This window comes from Megachile rotundata, chromosome 6 (genome assembly GCF_050947335.1).
Source record: "Megachile rotundata isolate GNS110a chromosome 6, iyMegRotu1, whole genome shotgun sequence".
In the NCBI taxonomy this organism is placed as follows: Eukaryota; Metazoa; Arthropoda; class Insecta; order Hymenoptera; family Megachilidae; genus Megachile; species Megachile rotundata.
The window spans coordinates 16,080,918-16,097,303 of NC_134988.1; the positions used below are offsets into that span (position 1 = coordinate 16,080,918).

The following is a 16,386-nucleotide window of genomic DNA, read 5'->3' on the forward strand; positions in this document are numbered from 1 at the left end:
CCCTTTACGTGTCATCGTATCAACGGGAGACGTTTAAAATTCTCGCTTTCTTGCGAAAGAATTTATGAAGTAAGTCGGGGCTGTGCGCCTGGGGGTTTATAAACTGGTATTTCGGGACGAAATATAAAATCTCTTTCTATCGTGAAAAATTCCAAATTTCCATTTGTACTTCCTTTGTACGAATGAAACTTTTGCAAATTTATCGTTCGAAGACTTCATCGATTCAGGGCACACGTGCAGGAGTTTAAAAATTCCTAAAAGTTCATCAAAAGATTTTACGGAGATTCGACCGTTGAATCGTGTTGTCGGTGATCGTTTAGTCGACGGTAAATTTCAGTTCCCTCGACACCTCGAAGCGGTAAAAATCGAACGTGTCTCGTTCGGTGCTCGATGAAAAGGGCAGGCCACGGTTGTGGATAGTTTGACCCCAAGAAGGGTGGAGTTTGTCAGCTGGAAAGCCGATTGTTCGCTTGTCCCGATTTTATGATCACGGAAATTACTGGCTGGCTGCCTCCCTCTTCCTGATACAAGGACGAGTGCCGAGAGATCCGATGAATATGTACATAATCGGCAAACATGCATCGAGCGTGAATCGAGCCCGTTTATTGGCACAGCGGGATGCACTACAATTTCGATAATTAAACCGGCTTACATAGAGTTCCACGACGTCCTACTTTGACCGCTTTTCCACCGAGATCGTCAGATCTTGAACCGACTTGGTCAGATCGATCCGGATCATTTCGAAGTTTATGGCTGCCGCAGGTTGCTCGTAAATCTTGGACCGTGCTACGGGATTTTCAGCGCGAGCCAGCGTGACGATGGCGCGGGAAAATGGCTCGATATTAAGCAACGAACACCCTTTTCCATCTACCATTATCAACGATTTACTCCGATTATCGGTAGATTAATCGTTAACACAATTCCAGAGAAAATTATAGTTCGAAATGCTTGGTTGCATTGTAAATGTCCTTTACGGCGAAAATGGGTGGAGTAGATATTGCTCGCATATTTCCTGTTTTCCGTTATCGGCGATTTACAGTAGACACTGGAGATTGCGGGTTCAATGGGGTGAGAAGAATTTTCAATTTAATACTGCGATGGAGATGAAGCAGCTTGATTTGCGTTTCATCTAGGATCCACTGGTGGATTAGTCGCTGAAGCTACTCGTACATCCGGTGCTACAACAGTTAGAGTCAGATTATAGGGTATATGCATTTGAATGGATAGTCTGAAATGCCTGTTGGTATTGCGAATGATCCTTGTGACGACGGAGGAGGAATAGAGAAGATTATGATTCCTTAACACTTTGAGGTGCTAATTTGCTCCTTCATTTCTTAGTACTCTTTAATCTACTCAACAAGACTTACTGACTAGTCAATAAATTTAAAAAGTTATAGGAACCTAAGTTAAAGAACTTTGATTTAAAGGGCAGTACACGAATAAGAATAAAGACTGATATCGTATTAAAAGATTAAAGAACTACAAAGAACTGAAATTAAAAAAAACATTATGATAGCACAGTTCCCTCGAGTTATTAACTTTAGTTAAACATTACAACACTCGTTTCTGCGTTTATTCACTCTGGAGAATCAATTTTGCGCGATTCAAGGGAATTCAGTCGGCGTTAACTCCGACGCGTCTGATCAATCGTCGACTCATTCTACTTGTTCGCACTGTGTTTCCCGAATCACCAAAGTGAACCGTTCTTACTCGTTCAAAGTCTCGAAACGGTTGAATTTCAGTACCGATAACACCCTGACGTAGCGTGTTCGCCTCTAAATTCACTCACGACCCCACTGCATGCTCGTAACTTAAGTATACCAGCCTGTACATTAAATATAACGCCGCGTCCGCTACTCGAAATGGCTCCCTCGACATTTTCGATGGGAGGGTGATCATGCGAGCAACGTTACAGCCTGTATTCGTAGCGGTATGCCAAGGGAGAAGTTCGAGGGAGGTAAAAGTTTGAGATTCGTGCCTCTTGCCGTTTACACCCCCTGTTTTCCAGCCCATTGATCCGAGTACCTGTTTCGCCCCCTCTTTGTCCACGCAACTTTACGCAGCTAAACCTTCACGAGACTAACGAGAGGTTCCAGTAATCTTATTAGATGATCGTCACTGATTCGGTGGTATATTTCGGGGGCTGATCGCAATCTTTCCAATTCAATTTAGTTGACTTAAGTAACTGAGTGTTGAGAGACTTGTTGGAAGGATTTAGGACTGTCTGTATCAACTGTATAACTGCGAATAATTTCTGCCGATGTGCGTTTATATTTGTTCAACCCTTGAAGGTTATCAACTTGAACCAGATTGCCAAATTTTGCTCCCTGTGAATTATTTTCCATCTCTCGTTACCACTTTTAAAGCAAATCGAGGCGAAATTTCACCCATGTTGATATTTCCTGTGATGGTAGTTTTTAAGGGATAATTAGTAAGGCAAACGATGGTGCAGCAAATTCGAAATGATACGATATCGGCAAATATTTAAATCCGCTAAATTATTCGGTTCTGCTTATTCGGATCTGAAATTTATTTATAGAATGTTTGTATAGTATCTATCGGGAAACATTTAAACGCGCTAATTTCGGTCGCGTTTCGCAAGCTGCGGTTTGTATCCCCGAATAATATTGATAGAGAGCAACGTTAATAACCCGAAGGGATACATCCGTGGATTTCAATCTCGAGGCAAAGAAATCATGCTTCATCGGAAGACGTCATGTTTCACGGAATTATTTCCCCTTATCTACCCTCGGCTGTTCTCTTTGCTCTTCCTTTTAGAATGTACTTGAAAACTCTCGTCGAGCTCGAGGAATCCAGCAACCGAGAATTCCAGCATCGGTTGACAATTCTTCCTGGTGGTGCGAAGCTCGTATCGAGAACCACCCAGGCCAATATCGCGCAAACACCGACGCTCTTCTTTTTTCGAGTAATAATAAAGGGGGACATGCTTCAAGGTCGTAAATAAGTCGAGTATGAGTCTAATAACGGATGAACGAGGCGAAATTGAATACGCACGTGGTATGACGATAGATACGATATTGAAATACGAATTTGAAAGATGACCCGTCGAATAAAGCGATCGTTTACGGAAACCGATCCGAACGAAATATCTTAGAGACGTACTGCACTCGGTAATTCGGTTGCTCGAAATAAACTTTCAATTGACTCGGAGCGAGTTTGAACGAGTAGGTCGGACGAGGTTGTTAGAAGAATAATAAATTTCCGCGGAATGAAATTGAAATCGATTCGCGAGAAACAGAGTTTCTGCGAGTTCGAAAAGAGCCGTGACAAATTTGTCACAATAATACCGGGTCCGCAAGAGTCGGAAGGATTTGGAATAAATTTGCCAGTGACACGAGTCTTCCACGAGTTGGAGCGGGTTATAAATCGAACCAGAGATATCTTGTACCTTTTCATCCAGCTCGAAGGATTTATAGAGAACCATCGAGTAGCCGTTTTTAAAAAGCTCCCTACCAGGCCTACGATCTTCTGTTGGTTAATTAATAGCTAACTGTTCTCGATGTAATGAAGTTCCCTTATCAAACGCAGATCGAAAATACTGTAAGACCCTCGATAACGTTGAACGAGAATCGAGGGATAATTCAGCCTCGAATAACAGGAAATCCGATGGTTCTTTACTTACTCGATTCACACAAATTCTACACCGTTCTCGTTTAACAAATTCAATCGTCCCAAGGTGTAATCGGGAAAGTACGCTACATTCTAGCGACGAATTTCGTAAATCTAATATAGTACATTTGTATCTCAGATTTCTCTGAAAGCAGTTCAGCAGGACAGAACTCCGTTGGGACTATGCCTGAAAGTTGCAAAAGCTTCCTTATGAACAGCTCCGCGTTCCCGAAAGAAAAATCTACAGGCACGCGAAAGGACGAGGTGCAACTTCGAAGACGAACGAGGTTTTCAACTCGTCTGGCAGCCGAGGCTGGAAATCAGAAAGACAAGAAGACGAAGGAACAAACGAAATATTGCGAACGATCATCAACGGGCGAAACGAAGAACTGCAAAAAATAAAGAAAAGCGTTCGAGCTTGAATCCACGAAGAATTACAAGCATCGAATCAACTCCGTCACTAGGATCAGTCCTCTCCGTATAGCCTGGGGCGCGCTATCCTTCGACTTTTCAACGTTTCTCCATCCTTCTTGCCTGTTCGTAGATTCGATTCGATTTACTTCGTCAAAGACGCTGAATCTTCGCGACGACAACGTCGAATCATCGGAACGCTGTTTTTCACGGAGCTTCAGCTTTCATTCCTGTCGTTAACGAACGTCGGTCAGCCCCGTGGCCGCGAAACGATGAGGCCGCTGAAAATCTACCGAATTTCGCGGCCGCGAATAATCATGCTAATCGATTTACAACTTGACGCGAATAAATTTCGTTGATTACAATCGTTACGCGTTGAAACGTTCCTGGCAACTGCGTTTCTGGTCGAGTTTCATTCAGTTACGTTATTGATGGATGCCGTTATTGGAATTTCGAATGGCGAATTATTCAAAACATACCTGAACACGAGTATTTTGATATTCATTCTCTCGTTACTTGAATGCTTGCAATCTTTTCCTATTTTTGTTGCTTTGTTCGAGGGAGTTTGCTAGAACAATTGGTGATTCATTTCGTGGTATCATTACTGTCTGGCCACGCGTTGTGCAAGTGTCAATATCGCTACATGTTCTTGCTGTATTTTAGTATTGTGAGCATTAACATCGCTACACGTTTGTATCGTCCGCTACGTGTTAACATTGCAGCACGTTGTATTATGCATTAATACTGCGATGTATCACAGTGCGTTAATATTACCACACGTCGCTATTACAGGCGTTTATCCTCGCATTAGTACCACTTAACCGTTACTGTATCGCGAAAGATCAGTACCATGCGTTATACCATATTTATATTCTCTAAATTCGAATGATAAAGAAATGGATGATTCACCCCTTACGATGGAATTACCGCAGGGTAATTATTTCCAGCGACGCCGTCGTTTATCAGTTTACGCGGCGTCGTATCTGGAGTCACACGTGTACACGCGTGAGGAGGATCTTCTTTCGACGCGTAGACGGATAAGCTTTTGCTGGATGGTGCGAGCGAGCGTGTAGTTGGCATCGGTGGCCGTGTGGGGCGGTCGAGCACTCGAGTTTAGGGGGTTGTCAGAGCAAGGGTGGAAGGAAGGTGGTTGTGAGGCGAGCAGAGAAGTTAGCGCCTGCGTAATACCATCTCTGTCTACTTGTCAGCCAAGCGGAGCTGCCACCACCCTGCTCGCTCTTTCCTCTCGTCGCTACTCGATAACAAACTCCACGGCACCAGTACTGGCACGGTACTCCGGACCAAACGGGTCTCTCGAACGTCGCGCCGCTTTTCCTTCACCTGCCATCGACCGGATATCGATAAGCCGTGTTTACGCGACCGGCAACTCGATCGATCGTTTCGCCGTTCCCGCTCGGTTCGATTCGATCGCGATTTTTCGCGGACGTTCGCGACTCGTGCCTCGTGGACCTCTTCGATACTTTTTTCTTTATCGATTCTTTTGTGAAAAATGATCGATCTATCTTGATCTTTTAAACGCGAACGCGGGGAACAAATTATTTGCAGACAGAGATCGGGACCTCGAATCGAACGACCGATTTGAATCGTGTTCTTTCGTGGACGCTGCACGTCGATCGACGCGTGTGAACAGCGAACCTGTCAATCGGTACGCTTGTTATGGTGTATAACTTGTTGCACGGCCTCGCAGAGGGGCCGTGATCGTTGCCATGATTTTAAATCGCGAGCCGGAACGTCGTGCTCCGAATAATTCCTCGCGGTAGTTGCCGTCCACCCTTCTCTCGATCGTTCGTTGTTTGACGACCGCCTTGGAAGTTTGCGAACCTCGAACGCGATCGACGGCTCGGTGAGCGACAGAGGATCCTCGGCGAAAAACGAAGAGGATTTTTCATCCTTCCAGGCGATCCCTCTCGTTATTCGCGGCTTAAGATGCCAGAAAACAAACAAGCTCGTTCTGCCCCGATATTTGCTCGTCGGATTATATTGTTTCCCTTGGGATCGTCCTGAGGCCCCAAGAAGATCGAGTTCCTAGCGATCGATGTCTCTGTGACGGGCAAACAGTCGCGTGTGATATCGGTAAACAGATTCCTCGTAAGCTTCTTTTGTTCTTTGGAATTTGGACGTTTTCGCCGAAGAGTTTCGAGAGGTGGAAAGTAAAGAGGAGGAAGAGGCGTTGGATGCTCGTTTAATTCTCCAATTTTGCAACGGTGCTTCGAGAGGGTAAACCCGTGGACGGAACTACGAAGAGACGTATCGGTCGATTCGATGGAAAAGCAACGGAAAAATCGGGTAAACTCGATGATGGAAACAAATTGGAAAGTCTTGGGGATGAGAGTCGGTCCTCTCCTTTTTACGATCGTCCTGACGCCCGTTTCTCTTCCAACGAATCCTGGTGAACAGAGATCGATTCACGGATCGAGATTACCCTTCGGAAATGAGGTTTCCCCTACCGTCGATTCCGATAATTTCTGGTTGTGTTTCCCTGCCACCACCGAGAAGGTTATTCACTTTCACGGACGCGTTTGAACGGCCATCCATGTCAGGGAATAAAATGGGATCCGGTAGGATGCGACAAGGGTTGATTGTCCCGATTTCATGCGTCCAAGTTTCGTGCTCTTAACCGATGGGTTCCACCTCTATCGGGGAAAAAAGTCCATCCGCGGAATCGAATTAACCAGCGGATCGAATCTTTGGGATCGATTAAAGCTTCTTCGGCAATGTTTACACTGGTGCTGTTAAAACTCATGTAGATCGAAATAGGAATGTTAAATTTCAATATGTGCAATTCATACAAGTTCTTCTTCATTGTTTCGAGCTATTTTAAAATCCTCTTCACGTTCTTTACATGTAGAATCGTGCTGAACGACGGTGTAATAAAACGATAATACCCATATAATTTTAATTCATCAATTCAGGTTTGCTTCTCGTGTAATACGTCTACGTTTTACAAATATTTCCTTATAATATTCTAGCACGTGTAATAAAACGACGCTATAAATTATCTATAATTTATGACACAAATTGCTCCGCAAGTTTGATAGTCCAATTATAAGCGTATTAAAATTTAACACTCTTGTTACATAATATAAATGAATCGATATTAAATCCTGAAATATTATAATACGTATACTGTGGTATTTTAATGGGGAAATTCGTTGTCATTTCTTTGCTCAAACATTCTTTATCATCGTCGAGAAAATCTGTCAGTCAAATAAAACGGAGCTTGATCTTTCCGTTTTCCCCAGTCTATTGTCGACCTAATCTCACAAAAGAATACCGGGTAAAATTGTGTCGTCCTTTTTGTCTCTAGGCAAACACCGTTTTATCGCCAAGCGATACGAGTTGCTTTCGTTGAAAGTCGCAACTCTGTTCGGAAGCTTTGTCGTTTTTCGTCTCGTTGAAGCACGGCTCGACACTAATTTCGTGCGATCGAAAGTTTCATCGGTTCCCCCTCCGGCTTTAATCCCCCCACCCCTTTTTGAAAGATCCGATTTCGAGATCTAGCCGGCCGACAAATTGAATCTGTACCAGAGTTGTCCGTCGAAAGGGCGAACTCTAAACTCCGTTGAAAAACTCAACGAACAAGCGTTTTCATCGTTCGACAATTCGTTCATTCAAGGGATGGAGAGCTGCATGGATGCAATATCATCGATGTAGTCGGCGAAATTACGTTGCCGAAAATTTTCAACCCTGCGCAGTTCGAATCGTGAAATATTAGGAGTACGCAAAGTACTGCTGAAGTTAATACCCTGCTTATGGTATGTAATCGACTTTTTCAATCTGTATAACATAGGGGATCTCCATTGTTACCTCTGACGTGGATGGCAAAATTTAGTAAAATAATTCGTAGCAGTCAAAGAGGAAATTAAAATTAATATTTAATAATGTTGCTCGTGTCTTTGATTGGTGTATTCGAATATTGTCAAAGGTTGTGATCGGTCGAATCATTTCTCTTTCACGCCTTTGATCTCTACAGAATTTGAATTCGGCGAATTTCCGGTGGCTCGGATTCGCTAGATCAGATTCACAGATCCAGCTAACAAAATTGAATTTCCCTGGAGCGTATCCGGTCCGAGACGGGCGTGTCCCGTTAAACCTCGGTTTTATTCGTTAAAAAGCTGCAGGATCAGCTAAGGTGAAGTTTAGTTGGTGTTACATCGACGTAGATAAATCGAGCGAAGCAAACAGCTGGACCATCGGGTCGTTGCGGTTTCTTGGCACCAACGGAGCCACGAGGATTAAGCAATTACGGCTTCTTTCGAGCAGCATTACCTCGACCCATTCACCGTTTTTCTCGCCCACCTGGTCGTCGATCCGTAAAGCTCTCTGTTCGAAACGGGAACCGACGACGACATTGTTCAGAGTTTTCCCATTGAGGGGGACTCGATGTTTACTCGGTGTCCAGCTGTTTGTAATCACCGAGGACATGTTCTGTCTGTCTTTGTCGGTCCGTCTTTCTGTACCGCTACACAAATGACCGGATACGCGGTGACGTAATTGCGAAATGGTATTTGCGTTTTCCAGCTTGACCGAAGTTCCGAATCCGTGACATTCGATGAAAGGAGGGGGTCGCTGACACCCCGAAGCCAGCTTGTTTCGTGGCTCCGGGCGTGTGGAGTGTTAGTTTGACCATTAATCGGACCTCCGTGTTCCCCTCGACAACGAACCGTGTCGTCGACGAAAGTTCCGCACGTAGCTCGCACGCGGAAACTTCTTTGCCAGCTTTTCTTCGACCCCTGTAAACGTTTGATCGAGCCGGATACAAAGTTCCATGCAATATTTAACGAGGCAACTGTTTCCTCCTGCTTTTCTTCCTCGTTTCTGACAGGCGGCGAGACAATATTTTCGTTATTGTTTCAGGGGCGATCATTTTCGCTGCTCTTCTTCTTTGCTTATCCCTCGAAAAGTCGACCGGAGCCTGTCCTTTTTTACTCGTACATGCACTTTTAGTACAAACTTTAAATTTAGTTTTCGAACTCATTCATCCCTGAGCAACTTTCCAAACAGAATGTATAAATGCAACAGTATTTACATAATCGGGAAGTGACATTACAAGCCAGGCCAAAATTATTATTTTTGCAGTAGTTTCATCGTATAGGGAGGGTAATTTTGAGACTTTGTAGAACATAAATCAGAAGTAATCCGGTAGCAAGCGAATATTAATACTAGTAACCGGAAATTTAACGCGTAATTCGATAATGAGATTAATCGGGTGTCCAGTACCAATGACGTAGTGCTAATTGCGAACGTGTAACGATAATTTAAGAGAAAAATTAGTAGAGCCAACGTCGAGGATTAAGAGGATTATGTCGTACTTCGATTTATGAACAAGGGAGTAAAACGTTATATCTTCTTCTGTTGTACCTGCGGTAACGTGACAGGCTACACAGTTGAATAACGAGTCTCGAAAGAGCCGTGGGAAATTGATTTTATCATTAACGTGGCCAAACAAAAGGGACAAGCTGGTTACAATACCGCCGCGGTTATTAAATAAGAGAGTTTCCAATATTGGATCTTATGGTCACGGTTATGGTTATAGTTATGGTCAGGATATGGACCATGGCATACCCGCGTAAAACTTGGAAAAAATACATTTTCGTTTCTTTGTTCCTTGTTACGATATCGTTTCGTTAACACGGTTGCATAACGGACCTTTTTTGTGAAGGAATTTTAAAGTTAAAAGAATAGGAGAAACGTTCGATCGGCTGTTTGTTTTCCTCTCGCGATTATTAAAATTTATTGGTTTATCGAGCATGGTAACCCTCGCTCGGCGGAGCGTGAGATCGTTGGATTAAGAAAGGTCGTTAACAGGGTCACCTTTGTCCTCCATCGTGCGCTAGAAATACCTTGATAATGCAGTACATTACGCATACACTGTTTTATCTTGCAATTTCGTTCCGTTGAAGTAGCTCCAGCCAGGCTTTATGACTTTTTAAAATAAAGAAACGCGAATTGCGCGATAAAAACGGTGGCAGTTTCTGAAGCAAACTTTACGAGAATCAATTATCTCGATCTTTGAAGCGCGATTAAAAAGCTATGATCATTTTTACGAAGAGTCGGAACGAGGGAAAGAATGTAAATGTTCATTTTTCACGCGTCATTTGCTCGCGTCGAGGGGATGTTATTAAAAAATATTTGTCGAATATTCACGGTGTCCCGTGCGCCGGCCGATTCGTCGATTCCGATTCTATTTGCTTTTCATTTCTCCCCATTAACCTCGGTCACAAAATTCTTCCCGATCTTCTTATCGAATCCAATTCGGTCCCCTCTTATCGGCCTACGAAAGTTCCCATTGCGCCGCAAATACTTCATCCCAGAAGGATGATTTCCTTAATCCAGCAGCGGCTGGAGGAGAAAAGAGAAATAGAAGAAAACGGAAAGGTCCTTTCCAGCCTGGACGTTCATTCGTTGTCGACGATTTTAAATCGCTGCGAACCAATTAATCTGCTCTCCGTTCCTTCTGAATGTTGAATAACGACCGACAGACGTGTATTAATTGGAACTCGATGAGGGGATTAAAGGCCAACCAGTGAGCTGACCTTTTTCCTCAGACATCTAACCTTCCTTGCCATCTCAGGCCGATGAATCGTGCGGTTTTTCTGTCGCGACACACGGGTCGTCATCGTGTTCTTGCACGCTCGGAAAAGTCGGCAAGACTGGAAATCAATCAACGGACAGATTCGTCATCGTTCGATCGACATTCGATTATAAAAGAACTGGAGCACCGTTTGATCGCGAGTGATACGCTGGATAGGTTTTTTGTTACGAGTACCTTTTATCATAGATTTCCAATAACCCATTCTGTAATTTGTTTACTTAAATTAGTGCCATATTCTCTAATGCGCCACTCGAGTTTCATCGCGAAAACTGATTCGAAACACCTGCGCCCAGAGGAAAGATCGAACTCGTAAACTTGTCATTCGACGACTATATGTCTGTAATCGAAAAGTTTTCAATATTCCATCGGACCATTGATTCCCTCTTCCAGAATGCAGACCTTCGTTTCGAGATAAAGTATCGGCTTAAAAAATGTCCTCAAAATAGCTGACACTCGTTCATTTCGAAGTTTCAGATCGAACCTTTTGCAGCTAGAAGCCGATATTTGTTATCGAGCTATTTGATATTTGTTACGCTGGTACTTAGAGTTTAAAGTCCTCCAGCAAAGTCCTCGAAATCTATAGTTACCGATGATCAAAGTCTTGAAAGTCCTCGAAATCTATTGTTACAGATCATCCAAGTCCAAAAGTCCTCCAAGAAGTCCTTAAAGACCTTCGACTTCACAATCGTGAAACTAAAATCACCAAAGTTGAAAGTGTCGGTACTTGCACACGCGATAAAAAGTAGGCTCTCGCAGCCGCTCTAGAAATTGAAAGTCAAAGACCTATTTTTTCAGTAAAAAATCAGGCTGCATCATGCGAACCGCTACTTTCAGCTCGGCTAAAGCGTGGCTGACACTAGATTATCGGCCGTCGCGATTCGATATTCGTTCGTTCGAAATAAATGGCCGTTAATGGTATTTCTGGTAGGTGTCTCGAGCGATAATGCGCGTCTCTGGTCCAGCCACCGCTAAAACGACGAAAACAGCGCGTTGCCGGTCCCTGCTGGTGTCCAGTCCTCGCTAAATGATCCAACGAGTTTAATCGATCGCGTCGACCCGTCGAGTTATCCGCGTGTTCCGGCATCGTGGACGTTGGATCACGTACATCATCCTGGAGGAGCGTCGCGACGCCTGCTGGCACGACGATGCACGTCGTCGACCGCTGACCACCGGCCTGCGTCCAGATTTCAGGTATGAACTCGCCTTTCAAGCGATCACGTACGCGAGCGTGACTTCTGTCGCGATCTATCGAATGTTGATTGGTTCCGTATGACTTTCGTGAAAGTGGCTGAAATATTTTATCCGGTCGATCGTGCGACGTTATTGATTTACGGTGACCGCAAGATAGATCGTTTCTTAAAAATACCACCGTATGTACTTTGGTTATTGAAGGAAACAGATGGGCTTCTGATCGATTTTTCGAAAAGGGAGTTATCGATATAAATAGAAGGGATACACTTTGGATCCCGATCGCATACCACTCCGAAGCGATAACGTTGATTTTCTTGTATTTTTTAGCGAAACTCGAGATGAGACTCTTGCGTAATAAAATAGTGAAGCTCTCGTCGATGTAGGAAAACATGCGCATAAATTACGCCAACTTCTCCGTTCGGTAGTTTAGTGTATCGAGAAACTGCAAACATCTGTAGCCGTGTAACTCGTGAAGCGAAAGGGTCGTGTTCGGCGAACTGTGATATCGTATCATTGTTGTCAAATGCAGGGACGAGACAGGTCTTCTTTTTTTACTTTCCTTACTTGCTCGTTGCTGTCGGGGCTTGTTTCGATTCGTACGTTTACTCGGCCGTGAACAATGCGAATTTTGTACGATTCGGAGCCACGGGAAAGATCGGTCGACCGAAGGGGTACGATGTTTAGTCTTCTTCTGCCTTCAGGGCGATTGGATCGAGACGCGTTCCGCTGGAAAATATTCACGATTTTTTCGATCCTCAACGCTTCGCAATGAAACACTGTATTATTGATACCTTAACTCCTTCATCACAAATTGTTTCACACTTTTTTTTTTAATTTAGGATATACAACGATCTCGTCAGAAAAGGAATATTTTATGATACATGTACATCGAATTTTACTTTCTTCAACACTGTTAAGTTAGATAACATTGACAACCACCGGTGTACAAGGAGTAACTACGCTGACGTAGATACGTTACAATATAGATTATTAATAACAAACTCGATCTTCCAATTTCATTTTTTAATCTACAGCCATCTTCTATCGCCCAATCTCAAAATACAGAGAATCCGTATACTCGGAAAAAGCTTTTATCGCACGCGTATACGTCCGCCACCCGGATGAACGAATGGTCGTTACGTTACAGGAAAGCCATCGAATCGAACAGAATTTTCTTCTCTCGTTTTACGTTCTCCTGTAAGCAACAAAGAAATTTATGCGTTTCCGTTGGAAGCGTTCATTCAAGCCTCCTTCCATTTACCCAGGCGCAATCGAAAGCATTTAGTTAGCGATCCACAGATCAACGGTACTTCGTAATTTGTTGCAGACTCGGGTAGTTTCATTGATTGCTTCGTTCCATAAACAATTCTCTTATCACAATGGCAATTATTCGTCTAGACTCTGTTAACTCCGTTTATGGTGTCGAAACACTCGTGTGTACTTCACATGTACACTCAATGAAATTGGTACACGATTTTTATTTGTTAATTATTTGACTTGCTTTATGACTTTTACAACTTTGACAGCTGTTTTGTGGATTTTTAGCAGACATGTATATTTAATAGATTGATAGTCATAGAGGTAATGTGATAAATCTAATGGAGCCGAGTAATTGATTAATTTTTCATTCGATTTGATTTTATCTGGTCGATCGGAGATCGTTTCATGGTTCTCAAGTATTCACAACGGGATTCTATCACTACCGTAATTTCACAGTTTAATTGCAACCGTTCGAACTCGAGGCGCCGCTGAAAATCCTTCTCTGTTTTACTCAGCAAACGAAATCCAACGCCGAAAATCTCCCGGGACCAAAGTGGAATTAATCTCGAAGATAGTTATTTCGAGGTTGGCCTCGGAAATACATAAACGTTTTCCCAGCCTCTCGTGGAACGCGAGATTAACGTTCGATCGAAAGACAAATATTATATTCGCGAACGAAGCTGATCCGTTTGACTTTCAGCCACGTCACGGTTCAAGGAAAACACAAACCAATTCGCGGATTTCATTCGATTTGCTCGCGAACTTCGATACACACAGATTTCGTTCCCGAACAATTTTTTAACCTCTCAAATAAATTGTCGGTAAAAATTGTTACTAAGATCAACTAACGTACAACTGAACTTTCTGAAAAATCTCACTATTCAGAATGTCGAGCCAAAACCCTTGCGAGTAATAGTTTTAAATCCCACTCGTGACGAAAGTTTGCGTCCATGTTTTATCGCAGTCGAACGCGCTGTCGTTTTCGCGGACCGCACCTTATCGTGGGAACGAAGGTAAAGAAAGATCAAGGGAATTTCCTCCGAGAAACAGGCCAAGCGAGCTGGTATCGGTGCTGCCTCAACGGCAAAGCCTCCTTGTTCTTTTAATCTAGATTTCTCGCGAACCTCGCAAGGTGCAGCCTTTAAACGCTTGTCTGCCGAAAGAGAAACGGCTAACTTGTTGAATTCGCGTTCAAGAAGGTTGGCTTTGAACGACGACCAGATCCTTTTCTCCGGCCCCTTCAGAGGCCCAGTCATTTAGTCTGCAATATTTAAAGAGCTTCGCACTTTCTTCGACCATTCGTTACTTCAAGGATTAACATCCATCTTCGCTACTGAAACTCATGGTGCTTAATGCATTATTAACGTGATTAATGTAGAATATTTTATTATAATTATTTGTATGTGATTTGTATTATTTGTAATGTGATTTTATAATAAATTGTAATTCACTTATTTAGAATTTTCTGAATAATAATTGATATTCAGAATTTTGTCCCTGGTCAGGAATATTGACACCCAATAAACAACACTGTAATTTAAGTTCATGTTCAAGTTCTATAGTGAGGTTGGAATAGAATTTTATTATTAAATGTAAAATTTTGTTCAAGTTACAGTGTCGTTCATGTGAGATGCCTATAGATGCTCAATTAACGCCTAACATGAAGAGTGTTAATTCAGAAATCTTCCCAAGAATTTTTAACTTAAATCAGCGTTTCTTTTCCTTGCAGAAGAAAATTAGGTTTGTATTAACATTACGGTGTCCGCTGGCAATGGCGCAATAAAAGGTAAAAGGAATACGGGTTTGAAGTCTCTATCGTTTCTTGTCAGTTTGGTGGTCGAATCCAGTAGATAGCAGTTTCCTCAGGATGCTCGTAGGTTTTTATGCTTCTCGATGCACGTTCATCCGGGATATCGCGAACATAAAGGCCGGGTATAAAGATTCAGTCGCGACGAGAATGGCCGAGAAAGCGTTCCTGAAGAGTCTTCAACGCGCCACTATTCTTCAGCTTCTAAACAACACCGAAAGCTGTTTGGCTTTTCAAAATGGCATGAAAATCTGCGGCGTTGGATAGTCGAAAGGACGATAAATGAAATAGTCGAAAGGACGATAAGTGAAAACTATTACGTCGACGAGGATCTTGGTGCGCATATAATTAGCAGAAAATTCTGCTTCATCACGTGTTCGATGAGCGCGTGATTAACGCGGAATTATCGATAACGAAATTTCAGCCAACCACTGGATAAATGTAGCGGGTTTATTTAGTTGCACACAGCGCATTACGCAATTCGGCCTGGATGTAACAACGCGGAGAATATATAATTTAACGGACGTTGCGCGAATACGGTCGAAACTTATTAATCAAAGTCACTCGATCGATCACGAGCTGCCGTGTGCAAACAATGACAGAGGCATTTCATGGATTTACGATACGGGAGTTTCTCGTGGCTCTTTAAAAGTCGAACTTCATTTTACTCTATCGAATAGGTTGCGTCCCTTGCATTTATGTCTCCTAGCTTCATTAACTTGGACTTGATTTACATTTGTAGTCCATTAAACGTTTCATGTCTGAAATTTCTAGTCCATTAAACGTTTCATGTCTGATAAACGTTAAGGACTCAATTAATTCGGTATTCAATTAGTAAAGGGTCAAATTGTTCACTTTATAATTCAGAGCACACTATCTTGAATAGTTTCTTAATATCTTTTCGCTTCAAAGTCGGTGAAACATCAATTAATACCATTTTTAGTACTATTTCGGTTAAACGGCAAGTAAAATTAAAATAAACGCAGTAGAGCTTTTTGCAACTAACTGCAATTAGCTGCAGTTGTAATAATTGTAGGTAAGAAAACAAGGGCAATTTTTGCTGGGCGTTTTTGCGTGGCGAGCAAAACCGTAACAATGAGATTCCCGTCTCATAAGAGAATTATCACGGCAATAAATAGCGCAGATAATGGGAGAACAAGTACAATACAACCGCGTCGTTTTGCTTTACTTTTACAATGGCCGGGCAAACTTCACGACCGGAAATCAGAAACTAGAACCGGTATGAAATTTCCGTGAACACCACGGGCGTTGTGTAATCGGTATTATGACCGCGTAGTTTCGATGATGCCGTGAAATGTTCGTAGTTACGAGGTTTTAGAGAGATGTTACGTAATAATGTTGTAATACTACACTTCAACCCTTCGGTTGACCCTTCAAGCGACCCTATTCTCCGTGGTACATTCAATACGTGTCGAGAGGGTATCATGTTTGAGTTATCTGTTAGAGCACA

At 42.9% G+C, this 16,386-nt stretch overlaps 1 protein-coding gene across 1 annotated transcript in view; it reads left to right on the forward strand.

Moving 5' to 3' along the window:
• Positions 1 to 5,310: 5,310 nt before the first annotated feature.
• The window catches only part of 5-HT1 (serotonin receptor), a 111,369-nt gene continuing 100,293 nt past the window's right edge, over positions 5,311 to 16,386 (forward strand). The window contains exons 1-2 of the mRNA XM_076532924.1: positions 5,311 to 5,707; positions 11,586 to 11,848. The gene's annotated coding sequence lies outside the window, so the exon portion shown is untranslated. The remainder of the gene's footprint in view (positions 5,708 to 11,585; positions 11,849 to 16,386) is intronic.